Source organism: Hippopotamus amphibius, chromosome X (assembly GCF_030028045.1).
Source record: "Hippopotamus amphibius kiboko isolate mHipAmp2 chromosome X, mHipAmp2.hap2, whole genome shotgun sequence".
NCBI lineage: Eukaryota > Metazoa > Chordata > Mammalia > Artiodactyla > Hippopotamidae > Hippopotamus > Hippopotamus amphibius.
Window position 1 is genome coordinate 42,826,677 of NC_080203.1, and position 13,411 is coordinate 42,840,087.

General features: G+C 38.8%; 1 long non-coding RNA gene and 1 pseudogene across 1 annotated transcript in view; one reads left to right on the forward strand and one right to left on the reverse strand.

The window, feature by feature from the left end:
- The window catches only part of LOC130841939 (uncharacterized), a 54,058-nt gene that overhangs the window by 21,808 nt on the left and 18,839 nt on the right, over positions 1-13,411 (forward strand). The gene's annotated exons all lie outside the window — the stretch shown is intronic.
- On the reverse strand, positions 4,934-6,113 carry LOC130841938 (obg-like ATPase 1; annotated as a pseudogene).

The window sequence follows — 13,411 nt, forward strand, 5'->3', positions numbered from 1 at the left end:
ATATTTACCCTCACACATGAACGTGTTCATAAATTCACTCACACCTGAACAAACTCACATTCATACACATGTATGCTTGTATATGCTCCCATGCACATGCACCCATTCACTTACATGTACACATTAACACACACATGGAAACATGCTCACATTCACTCATGTATACTCACATGCACACTCATACATTCTCCAAAAAATATACTCATATATTGACAAGCTCACACAAATTAATTATACATTAACTTACACAAACATGCTAAAATCCATGCACATGATCATAAATTCACTTATAAACATGAACACACAAGCATTTACTTAATCACACAAATATACTCACATTAACAAAGTCATATGTGAGTTGACATGCATATTTCTTCACACAGGGAGATGCTTAAACATTTGCTGTCTCACACTGACATGCTTATACTCATGGACACACATATCACACACATGTTCACAAATTCATGGACACATATATATACTCAAACTTTCATGTTTCCATATATGACAGCGGTCACCCACTCACTTGCCAAATATGATCATATACACAAAGTCACGCACACATTCTCACATATTGTGCATTGACCCTCACATTTTCACTCCCGAGCATACTTTAACATAGTCACACACATGGCCACACATTCACTCACACACACAAACATGCTTACAAATTCACTCACACATAGGCACCCTCCAATATAATTTGCACATAATCATGGCTTCAGTAAGACCTGCACAATGTTTGTACATAAATATACTCACTAGTCATTGACACATATTTGTACATGTACATAAAGATGCTCACAAATTCACTGTCACACAAACATGCTCACAAAATGCATACATTCACACACGCACTCACAATAACAAACTCACATGTTCACTTACACAAACATGCTCACAAATGAACTCACACATAGAACTGCATACATTCACACTGATATGCCCACACATTCACAATACACAAATATGCTTACACATTCATTTATTCACACAAACTTGGTCACATATTCACTCCATAAAATGGAGATGCCCACAGATTCACACACATACACTCAAGTATGCTCACATGTAAAACTCACGTGTTCACTCACATGCACACATTAACACTCACCCGCAGGCATGTCCACATATTCACTTACCCACAAACATGCTCACACACCATGAAGTTCACACCTTCACTCATGCATATGGATACCCTCGGATAAATTCATACACCCTCACACATTCACTCATTTAAATGTAATCAAACATTAGCAAGCTTACACAATTAAACAAGCTTAAAGATTTGTATGCACATGCTCACACCCTCACTCACAGATTTACTAGCACTTGTAGATACACTGCTATACTAACACACATCTACGTATTCAAACACCCAAATATATTTGAAATAACATGTTCGCATACATGACAATGCTTATGAATTCACTTGCATGCATGAATATGGTCACATATACAAGGTCACTTACATTCATTCACACACATCAACACACACATTCACTCACACAATAGCATACTTGATGTTAATGTGCTCACACATTCAAGTCTCACTCACACAAACATGCTCACGAATTCATTCACATACATAGCTACTCTCACATAAAGTCATTTTCACACACATCCATTCTCACTCTCCCATTAATATGTTCACATATACAAACATGTTCACTATTTACTCAGGCAATAAGATACTCAAGAATTCATACAAACACAGACTCACATATGCACGTGTTCACACATTCACCCAATCACAAATCTGCTCACAAATTCATTTACACTGGCACACTTGTGTTTGCTTACATGTACACACCCACATATTCACTTATACACATGCATTAACCTGCTCACAAACAAGAATACATATTCAGTCACACACAAATATACTCTCACTTTATCATGCTACTTGCACAATCATCTGTAAACATCTTTACACATTTACTCACACACAAACATACTCAATCCCTCATACACATGAATATGCTCACACATTCACCCACATATTAATACCGTCAAGGACATGCTTGTATATTTATTCACTCTTAGCATCAAACAAATTTACCCTCACACATAGACAAACTCACATATACTCACAAACACATGCTGATGTTCATCAACAGTCACATGCATGAGCTTGATCACACTTACAGTCCTGCTCGATGTGTAAATATACTTCCATGTTAACTCCCCAGAGTAGCTGCTCCCACATATGCACATGCTCACATAACACTACAGAAATTAGTATCCTCACATATTACACACTCACACATTCACTTGCGTACAAATTCACTTACATAGTCAAATACACCCACATAGTAACTCTGACAAATAATATTCATATATTCACTCACAGACATGAACATGCTTATGTGTATACTCAGTGACACTCATAAAATATGTTCACACGTTTATTCACTTAGACTGGCTCACACATTCACTTACATAAACATGGTTACAGTATCACTCATGCAGAAGACATATGTCACATGTACACACACATTCTCGCACATGTGCACATTAACACAAACAGGGACATGCTTACACATTCACCTGCAAATGAGCATGCTTCCAGACACACACTCGCATTTTCACAGAAATATATTCTTCCATTAAGAAGCTCACATAAATAAACACATTTGTAACATTCACTCACACACACACAAATGCTCAAACATCCATTCACTCACACAAACATGATCACAAATTTATTCCAACATAAAGACATACTAATATATGCTCACATGCACAGATCCTGCACGTATATACCCTCTCAAATCCTTCACACACGTAGATGAACACAAATAGGAACACACCCACCCATACAATTGCCCCCGCTGACTACAACTGGAGAAGGCCCGTGTGTAGCAATGAAGACCCAACACAGCCAATAAATAAATAAATTAATTGATTAATTAATTAATTAATTAAAAATGTATTAAAGCCTGAGATAGTACTTTAGTCTACCTGGCCAAAGTGGTTTTTAACCTGTTAGTAATTTAATCTGCTGCTTTAATATTCTCTTTCTCCTTTCTATCAACCATGCTGCTTACTTGTTATAGGAGAGATGGAACCTCCATTTAATGTCATGTTCTTTTGCTCAGGCTTGCATATCACGATGTTTGAAATGTTACCCCAATCACTTGTCTCTTCGACTAGGGTATCCATACATGGTACCCAGCTTTTCTAATCCCCAAGTGGTGACATCCTGGTTTCTGTGGTGATTGGGGAAAGTCTGGGTTAGGCAGACACAGTGTCCACACAAACCAAGACATTTAGAACCCTTACTTGGAGACAGGAGGCCAATATAATCAATTTTTCCCTCAGTGACTCACCAGTTGGGAGCTCTGATGAATGCCCCCAGAGTCCTTTGGCAGTTGCCTTGGGCCTTGTTTAGAACACATTAAACAACTGCATTAACCAGGTCATTGTGTTTTAAGGACATTCTGGCATCCTTGGCAATATGCCATCCCCTTCAAGCACTATGGTGGCCACTCTTTCTATGCACTCAATCTGCTATATCTACTGAAGGGCAGATTGCTAAGGCTTGTCCCTGGGCTAAGGCATCAGCTTCCTGTTTGCCAGGGGGTGCCTTATGAGCTGGTACATGGAAAAGAATGACAACTGACTCAGGCTCTTGCAAGCAAACCCAAATGTTTTTCTATATATTCTAACCGCAAAAGGGCTTATTTATGATTATCTACCCATCTGCTTCCCATTGTCCAAGCCATAGGGTTAATCCTTTTAGAACAGCCCAACTGTCAGAGCAAGGTGTTAACAGCCAGGACTTATGAGTGATCACCAGTGAAATCGCTCTGAGTTCATCCCACTGGCTGCCCCAGTTCATTTCAATTTCTATTCAGATGATGTCAGTGTTGGGCTGAATACTGACTGCTGTCCCTAAGGACTGGATGCCTGGACTAAACCAATCTGTATACCAGACATTAATGAAAAATGTCCTTATTCCCTCTCTAGAGGCCTCAGGAGATGCCAGGGGAATAAGAGTGGGGGCATTTGGAGGATTTACATATTTTTTAGGGCCTAGTAGCACCTGCATTTTTAGAGACAGTGGGCTGGCACGCAGAATGCTCCCCTGCTGCAGATAGTCTGCCACTTAGAGTGGGGCTGTGTGTGTGTGTGGGGGGGGGTGTTGAGCTATGGCAGGTGTGGGTCAATAGAACATCTTCTCAATCTACCCCTTGAAGGGAAGTTCTTACCATAATATGCTGTTGCGTAGAGCTGTCTGGTCATATCTGATTCTGTGTACATCTCAAATATTCCAGTCAGAGCCTTGGTAATATAACCAATGTTTCCAATGGTGTCCTGTTACAAGGAGAACAGATTCTTATTGAATTTATACAAATAAATATATTGCCACAAAAATCAGCATACTCACTAAGAGTTTCCAAATTCTGGAGGGATCAGATAGGGAGAAAATGGTAAATGTTTCATCTTTGTTCACAAAGGTATATGTTAGCAAATTGCTGATAGCTGAAGAGAGAAGAGAAAAGTTTTTTTTTTTTTTAGTTTTGTCAAATGTTTTATTGAGTGTAGACCTCTGGAATACTGTAAAACCTGCATTATCTGTAGATTCAAAAAGGAGCAAGCCACACTGTCCTCACTGTCAAATGCGGCAAGCTTGGCATACATGATGGAGATTAATGAAATATCATGAGAGTAATATGGTTCCTGAAAAGCTTCTACAATTTGGAGTAGGGTCTTAATCACAGGAAAAGCAAAGCTGTTCACATTTAGTGAACTTGCATTTCATTGGAGGTACACAGTATTTTAATTTTAAAACAAATAAAAATAGTTCTGTTTGTAGAAGTTTCCCATCCCCCCAACTTTATTTGCCCTTTCAGTTTTCAGAAATTTTAGTTAAAAAAAAGTATATGCCTTTGTGAAGTTGTATGTTTATCTAAGCAATAACTAAAATTTATTTTTTCTTCGGTTGCTGAGGTGTATTAAATTTGAAGGAGATAATATCCTCCATCTTCAACAATATAATTTCTGCCTTGTAGTCTGTACTTTCCAGCAGCCTTGACGGCATTTTCAGAACCTTCCTCTTTAAAATCTTCGTATTTCATTACTTCAGCCATAATGAATCCTTTTTCAAAGTCTCTGTGAATCTTTCCTGCAGCTTGAGGAGCCTTCGTCCCCTTCCTGATGGTCCATGCACACACTTCATCTGGGCCTGCAGTGGAAAAGTACTCCAGTTGGAGTGCTGCAAACCCAGCCTTAGTAATCTTTGGCAAAGTGGTTTGTGTCATGTTCGCTTCCAGATACTTCTGTCTCTTCTCAGCACTCAATTCTTGCAACTTCAGTTCCAAGGCCCCACTAAAAGGAATGACCAAAGCACCTGGGTCATACTTGTCCACCCACTCTTTAATTTTTATCAACCATTTGTTTTTCTTTCTAATGTAGTCCTTTTCAGAAAGATTAACCAAGTAGACCATTGGTTTTGAAGTCAGAAATAAGTGTTTATTCAACACTTCAATCTGTTTGTCATTCCAATCATGACAGGAGTGAACAGGTTTCTTTTGATATATAACCCAGGATCTGACTTTGCACATTATGTCATATTCAGGTTTTAGATTTTTATCTCCTCCTCTCACAGCAACTTTTTCTAGTTTGTCTATAACGGGCCCAATCATTTCCTCATCTTGAAGCTGAAGCTCTTCATGTATTATTTCTATATCTCAAATAGGGTCTACACGTCCTTCAACATGCATGATATCATCATCTTCAAAAGTATGTGTTAGATTCCATCACAGGCACTAACATGAGATAAAAAGGCATTTCCCAGGCCTTGCCCATTGTGAGCGCCTTTCCCAAGGCCAGCAATACCCACTACATTTAGAAAAGCAGGAATTTTGCTTGCTGGTTTGTGGTACTGGCAAAGAGAGTCAAAGCTTTCATCTGGCACAGGTACTCTGCTCTCATTAGGATCAATAGCGCAGAATGGGAAGTTTTCTGCTGAAGCTGGACTATTAGTTAAAACATTGAAGAAAGTAGATTTCCCAACATTTGGCAATGCAACAATACCAGTTTTCAAGGAGGTTCCACATCTTCCAATGATTGGGGGTAATTCCATCACCTCCCTTTTTGGGGGGCATCGTGCTCAGAGCAGGCGATGACATGGGGTCCCAGCGGCAGCCAAGAAAAGGTTTTCTTAAATCTGGAAAAACAAAACACAAAAGAACCAACAATGTTTCAAACAGAAAGTCATAAAAACTATAGCCATCCTCATCAGTTCACTCAGTCCCATGTAATTAATTTTTGTTTATCTTGATCTTTTGTTAGCAGTTTTATGAATTCATCAGTTTTCCATTAGAGTTCTGAAAATGCTTATTCGTTCAATTCAGCAATATAGTCTTAGTTACCAGAAACCTGTAGTTGTCAGTCTTTTCCATGAATTCCTTGAAGATGAAGCACTTTTGTAGGAACATTTTTGCAAAAATATGAGAGTAAAACAAGAACTGTCTGTATATGACAAAAGACTTAAAAATGACCATGGTTAAAGATTTGATGACAGTTCTTAATAATGCAGTTGACAAGCAAACTTTGTTATTTCTGTGATCTACATTTTAAAATAACTAGAATTATGACATAACATTATACCAGAATATATAAGATTTTTAGGAATTTCATGTAATTTCTGAAACATTTACATTACCGTTTCCATACAAATAACCCGAAGAAAGTTTAGTATTTGTTTTGATTTGACAATACTTCCCATGTACAAATTAACATATCAAGTAAACCTAATTAGTTTAATATCTCTTTTATAAGGAGAGAACAAATTTTTTTGGAGATATTCCAGGGGCCCTCTGAAAAATCCTGAAGTTAGTTCAAAGTCAGAAAGACGTGATTTATTATTTGATTTTGGGGAAGTTTGTCAAAAACATCAAAAAGTTTTAAAACACTTGATTAAATAGGTTCATAGACCATTGTGAAACAATACTTAGTTATCTATTTTATCAGACTGACAATTAAAGACTTCAAAGGCAAATACAGAAAGTTACATGGTTGTAAAAAAACTTAGCTCTTTTAATAGAGAAGATTGTTTTCTTTTTTTTCTTTATTTTTATTATTATTTTTTTTAATTTCTCTTTTCAGGTCTTTATTGGAGTATAATTGCTTTAAAATGTCATGTTCGTTTCTGCTGTACAACAAAGTGAATCAGCTATATGTATACATATATCCCCATATCCCCTCCCTCTTGAGCCTCCCTCCCACCCTCCCTATCCCACCTTTCTAGGTCATCACAAAGCATCGAGTTGATCTCCCTGTGTTATGCAGCAGCTTCTCACTAGCCATCAGTTTTACATTGGTAGTGTATACATGTCAGTGCTACTCTCTCACTTTGTCCCAGCTTCCACCCCCCAGCCCCCGCCCCATGTCCTCAAGTCCATTCCCTGCATCTGCATCCTTATTCTTGCCCTGCCACTGGGTTCATCAGTACCACTTTTTTAGAGTCCATATATATGCATAAGCATACGGTATTTGTTTTTCTCTTTCTGGCTTACTTCGCTCTATATGACACTCTAGGTTCATCTACCTCACTACAAAAAACTCAGTTTTGTTCCTTTTTATGGCTGAGTAATATTCCATTGTGTATATGCACCACATCTTCCTTATCCATTCCTCTGTTGATGGACGTTTAGGTTGCTTCCATGCCTTGGCTATTGTAAATAGTGCTGCAATGAACATTGCGGTACATGTATCTTTTTGAATTATGGTTTTCTCCAGGCATATGCCCAGGAGTGGGATTGCTGGGTCATATGGTAGTTCTATATTTAGTTTTTTAGGGAACCTCCATACTGTTTTCCATAGTGGCTGTACCAACTTACATTGCCACCAACAGTGCAAGAAGGTTCCCTTTTCTCCACACCCTTTCCAGCATTTATTGTTTGTAGATTTTTGATTCAGTTTTCTTCAGTAATCAAAGGCCTGATAAAGACAACATTAAGCACAGGAAATTATTTTGATAAAACAAAATCTGTTTTCTAGGCAGATTACTTAAAAGGTAAATAAAATTTTTCACAATCTTATCAAGAACAGACCAATAATCAAAAAAACTCTCCTTTTAGCAGATGAAAGAAAATTAGGTTTTAGTTTTACGTAAGTACACCGTAGATATTAAGGAGTATTTTTCTTTTTTTAAATTAATTTATTTACTTATTTATTTTTATTTATTGGTTGCATTGGGTCTTCATTGCTGCACATGGGCTTTCTGTAGTTGTGGAGAGCAGGGGCTACTCTTCATTGCAGTGTGCAAGCTTCTTATTGCAGTGGCTTCTCTTGTTGCAGAGCACAGACTCTAGGCACAGGCTTCAGTAGTTGTGGTGCATGGGCTCAATAGTTGTGGCTTGCGAGCTCTAGAGCACAGGTTCAGTAGTTGTGGCGCACAGGCTTAGTTGCTCCATGGCGTGTGGGATCTTCCCGGACCAGGGCTTGAACCCATGTCCCCTGCATTGGCAGGTGGATTCTTAACCACTGTGCCACCAGAGAAGCCCCTAAAGCATATTTTTCTTTAAGCCAGGTTTATATAGAGGCCTTAGTGGGGTTCAATCATGTATCTAGTTTAGATGGTTGTAAATAACACTTTACTATCTCAAGGCTGCATCCTTGAAATGGCTTCTACTATGGAAACTGTGGGCAAAATGTACATTCCAAGGACAGAGGAGGAAGTGAGGAGCCTGTGATTGTCTGGGTCCAACTTGCCCATCAACCAGTGGTCACATCCTCTCAGTAACCTCCTCCAACAGATACGCTCAGCTGGACCATGACACACTGACTCCTTCACACAAAAGTACTCAAACATTTACTCAGTCACATGAAAATGCTCATAAATTCACACAGGGACACAAATATGTGCACTCCGATCCTCCCATACACCCCTTCATTTACACATACACATGAACCTCAAAATAAGGAATCTGCTAACATACACACTCACACGCAGACATACATCCACCATGAAGCTCAGCCATTCACTCATGTAAATAAACTCGCACTCCCACTCATGATTATGTTACACTCACATAAGAATTCTCACAAGTTAAGCTTACCTTAACTTGTGTGAACCTAGTACACATTCACTGCCTCACACGAACATACTTATTTCTGTTTGTTTGTTTTTTCTTTAATTCTTCTAGGTCTTTGTTAAACTTTTCTTGCATCTTTTCGATCTTTGCATCCAGTCTTTTTTCAAAGTCCTGGATCATCTTCACTATCATTATTCTGAATTCTTTTTCTGGAAGGTTGCCTATCTCCACTTCATTTAGTTGTTTGTCTGGGGTTTTATCTTGTTCCTTCATCTGGTACAAAGTCCTCTGCCTTTTCACTTTCTCTATCTTTCTGTGGCTGTGGTTTTCGTTCTGCAGGCTACAGGATTATATTTCTTGCTACTGCTGTCTGCCCTCTGGTGGATGAGGCTATCTAAGAGGCTTGTGTGCATTCTTCCTGATGGGAGGGACTGGTGGTAGGTAGGGTTGGGTGTTACTTTGGTGGGCGGAGCTCAGTAAAACTTTAATCTGCTTGTCTGTCAATGGGTGGGGCTGCGTTCCCACCCTGTTGGTTGGCCTGAGGTGATCCAGCACTGGAGCTTACAGGCTCTTTGGTGGGGCTAATGGCAGACTCCTGGAGGGCTCACGCCAATGAGCACTTCCCAGAACCCTGGCAGCCAGTGTCTCTGTCGCCGTCCCCGTGGTGAGCCACAGCCACCCCCTGCCTCTGCAGGAGACCCTCCAACACTAGCAGGTAGGTCTGGTTCAGTCTCCTATGGGCTCACCGCTCCTTCCCCCTGGGTCCTGGTGAGCACGCTACTTTTTGTGTGCCCTCCAAGAGTGGAGTCTCTGTTTCCCCCAGTCCTGTGGAAGTTGTGCAATCAAATCCCTCTGGCCTTCAAAATCTGATTCTCTGGGGATTCCTCCTCCCATTGCCGGACCCCCCGGTTGGGAAGCCTGACATGGGGCTCAGAACCCTCACTTCAGTGGGTGGACTTCTGTGCTATAACTGTTCTCCAGTTTCTGAGTTGCACACCCAGCGGTTATGGGATTTGATTTTATTGCAATTGCACCCCTCCTGCTGTCTCATTGCAGCTTCTCCTTTGTCTCTGGATGTGGGGTGTCTTTTTTGGTGAGTTCCAGTGTCTTCCTTTCAATGATTGTTCAGCAGTTAGTTGTGATTCCGGTGTTCTTGCAAGAGGGGGTAAACATACTGATGTTGCATATGTTCAGAAATTTCAGTCATATTCTTGAACACAAACAGGTACTTCAATACTCAAATATTATCACACTAACAGCCTCTCATGTGTACAGGTTCACATATCTGTTCTCGTGAATGGACATGCTCACGAATAGGAATACACAGATTCGCTCTCATTAGCACATTTATAATTCACTCACTCAAAATACATGAGCATTATTACACATGCACTCATGCATATGACCAGTATTGCAAAATCACAAAGCACACTCATTATGTTTATACACAATCACAAATTCACTAACCGTGCAAATTATCAGTGTCACAAACAAGAATACATTCACATATTCACTTGCATATGAAGATGCTCACCTTGTCCAAGAAGACCACAGACTTACTCAGTACATAAAAAGATATTCATTTGTGCACACACTCACAGATCACCGTGCTCAAGTATATTCACACATTAAAAAGGCCACACACACACATACACATTTATTATACATGAACATGCAAACACGTACATACAAAAGCCCTCATACAGATGGTCACACACAGATACCCACTTTAAACACAGATATTTACAAAGTAACATACCATCAGCCACCAACAGACTCATACATATTGTACATTGTCATACACAGAAATGCTCACATATATACATACACTCATACATATACTCACTGAAAAAACACATCCACTCTCACTCAAACATACTCATAGATTCACTCACATACACAGGTATATGGACAGGCATAAATTTACATATTCTTTCACCAAAACATGCTCTAATCACATGAACATGTTCACAAATTTACTGACGTAGGGACACAAATATATAGACTCAAGTGTTCCACTCATCTGTTCACTTTCATCAACATATCAACAAAATCTCAAGCTGGAACATGCTCCCATAGACACTTTCACAGAGATGCTTACACTTACCAAGAAGTTTAAAACTACATTCATGCATAGATATACTCAGTTACATACACATGCACATGATCGCCAGTCTCTCAAATAATATACGCACATATTAGGAAGCTCAAACAAATGAACATGATACACATTTACTCAAGCAAATACACTATCATACATGCTCATAAATTCACACACACAACAGGATGCACACATTTACTTCAACATTCAGATATTTTCACACTATCATACTGTCATGTACAGTTCAGTTATTTACTCTCATGAATGAATGTGCTCACATAAATATACAAACTCATGTTCACTCACAGTAACACTCTTACAGTTCACTCACTAAATATACACATATTGACAAATTTACTAATTCACATAGACATACATACATTCACACCCTAAGACATGCATGCACATTCACTCATTAGCACAAACACGCCCACACCTCATCCACTCACATGACCGTTATCACCCATTCACACACATAATCATGGTCAAAAATTAACTTACAAGACATTTAATACTTTTACACACACATACACATTCACTTACCCATACAAATTGTCATTGTCACTAACAGTAACATGCTTACATATTCACTGGCATGTGAACATGCTCTCACTTCCACACATTCACTTCCACACATAAAATACTTATATCCACTCACAAACATACACTCATAGACACAAATTACCTTATTGAAATAAACACACATTAAGATCACAGGAACATACTCATTATACATGAACATTCTTACATACATGCAAATGCTCACAAACTCATACAGATGAGCACAAAAAATAACTAACATAAATTTATGCACAATGTAACACCCTTGCCCATAAATCAACTCGCATGTAAATTTTCACACACATTCTCCCATACATACGCATGTTGAAACATTCACACACTCACTAAACATGTTCATACATTCACTCACATAAACTTGTCTACAAATTTACACATATGTGTAGACAAAATCAGATATGCTCACCATGCAGACATGGACTCATCACTCAATCACATAAGCATGCTCACAGTTCACACATAGGAACACAAATATGTACACTGAGATGCTTCACTCACCCTTTCCCCTACATGCATGTTAGCATGCTCACAATGAAGGTGATCACGCATTCACACACACACACACACACACACACACAAATATACTCACACTAACCATAAATCTCAAGCTTTCACTCATGTATTCACACTCAAATGTTCACGTTTCACACAATATACTCACAGTAACAAGCTGAAACAAACATACATGTTACACATTCATAAACCAACATGCTGTCATGCAAACACATGCTAAACTCAGGCATATGCATGAATACACAGATATTTTAGTACTCAGATATCATCACATTACACTCATGTATAAGTTGACATAATCACTCACAAATTTACATGCTCATTTACATGTGCACGCCGTCACACATTTACTCACATTAGCACACTTAGTTATAATTCACTCACTGAATTATGCTTATTTAGCTTCACGTGTGGACATATTATATACTCAGATGCTCACATTCACTCACTCAGACATGCACTCACGTGTCACTTACATGAGGATTACCATACATTCAGCCACACAAATGGGCATGGTCACAAATTTACTCACAACACACTCGTTATATTTATACACAAACAATCACACATTCACTTACCCATCGTATCACAAACAGGAATTAACTCACATAAGCACGTCAAAGCAAACATGCTCACACCTACCAAGAAGCTCACAAGTTATCTTAAACTCAGGAAAAAAGTACACTCACACATATACTTCCATTCATTCCTTATACAAATATACTTACATTCAAATATCTCACAAAAGCACACATATGCAATCATTACACAGGAATATACTGACATGGACTCAGATGCTCACAAATTCACTCCTACAGGTGAGAACACACAAAATACTCAAACATACAGATTTCTTCACAATAAAACACAGTCAGCCGTGAAAATGCTTGCATATACTCGGTAACTGATAGACATGCTCATATACATTCACCCAGTAACAAAACACTTTCACACATTAACTCATAAGAACGTGCTCATGAATTCACTCATATATAAACACTATCAGATGCACACATACACACACTGACATATTCACTCCACATAAACCTGCTCAATCAGTCACTCAGTCACATGAGCATGCTGACAATTTCATGCACATGGAGACATATATATATTCATTTTCCAACACGTCCATTCACTTTTCATGCACATCAACATGCTCACAATGAGG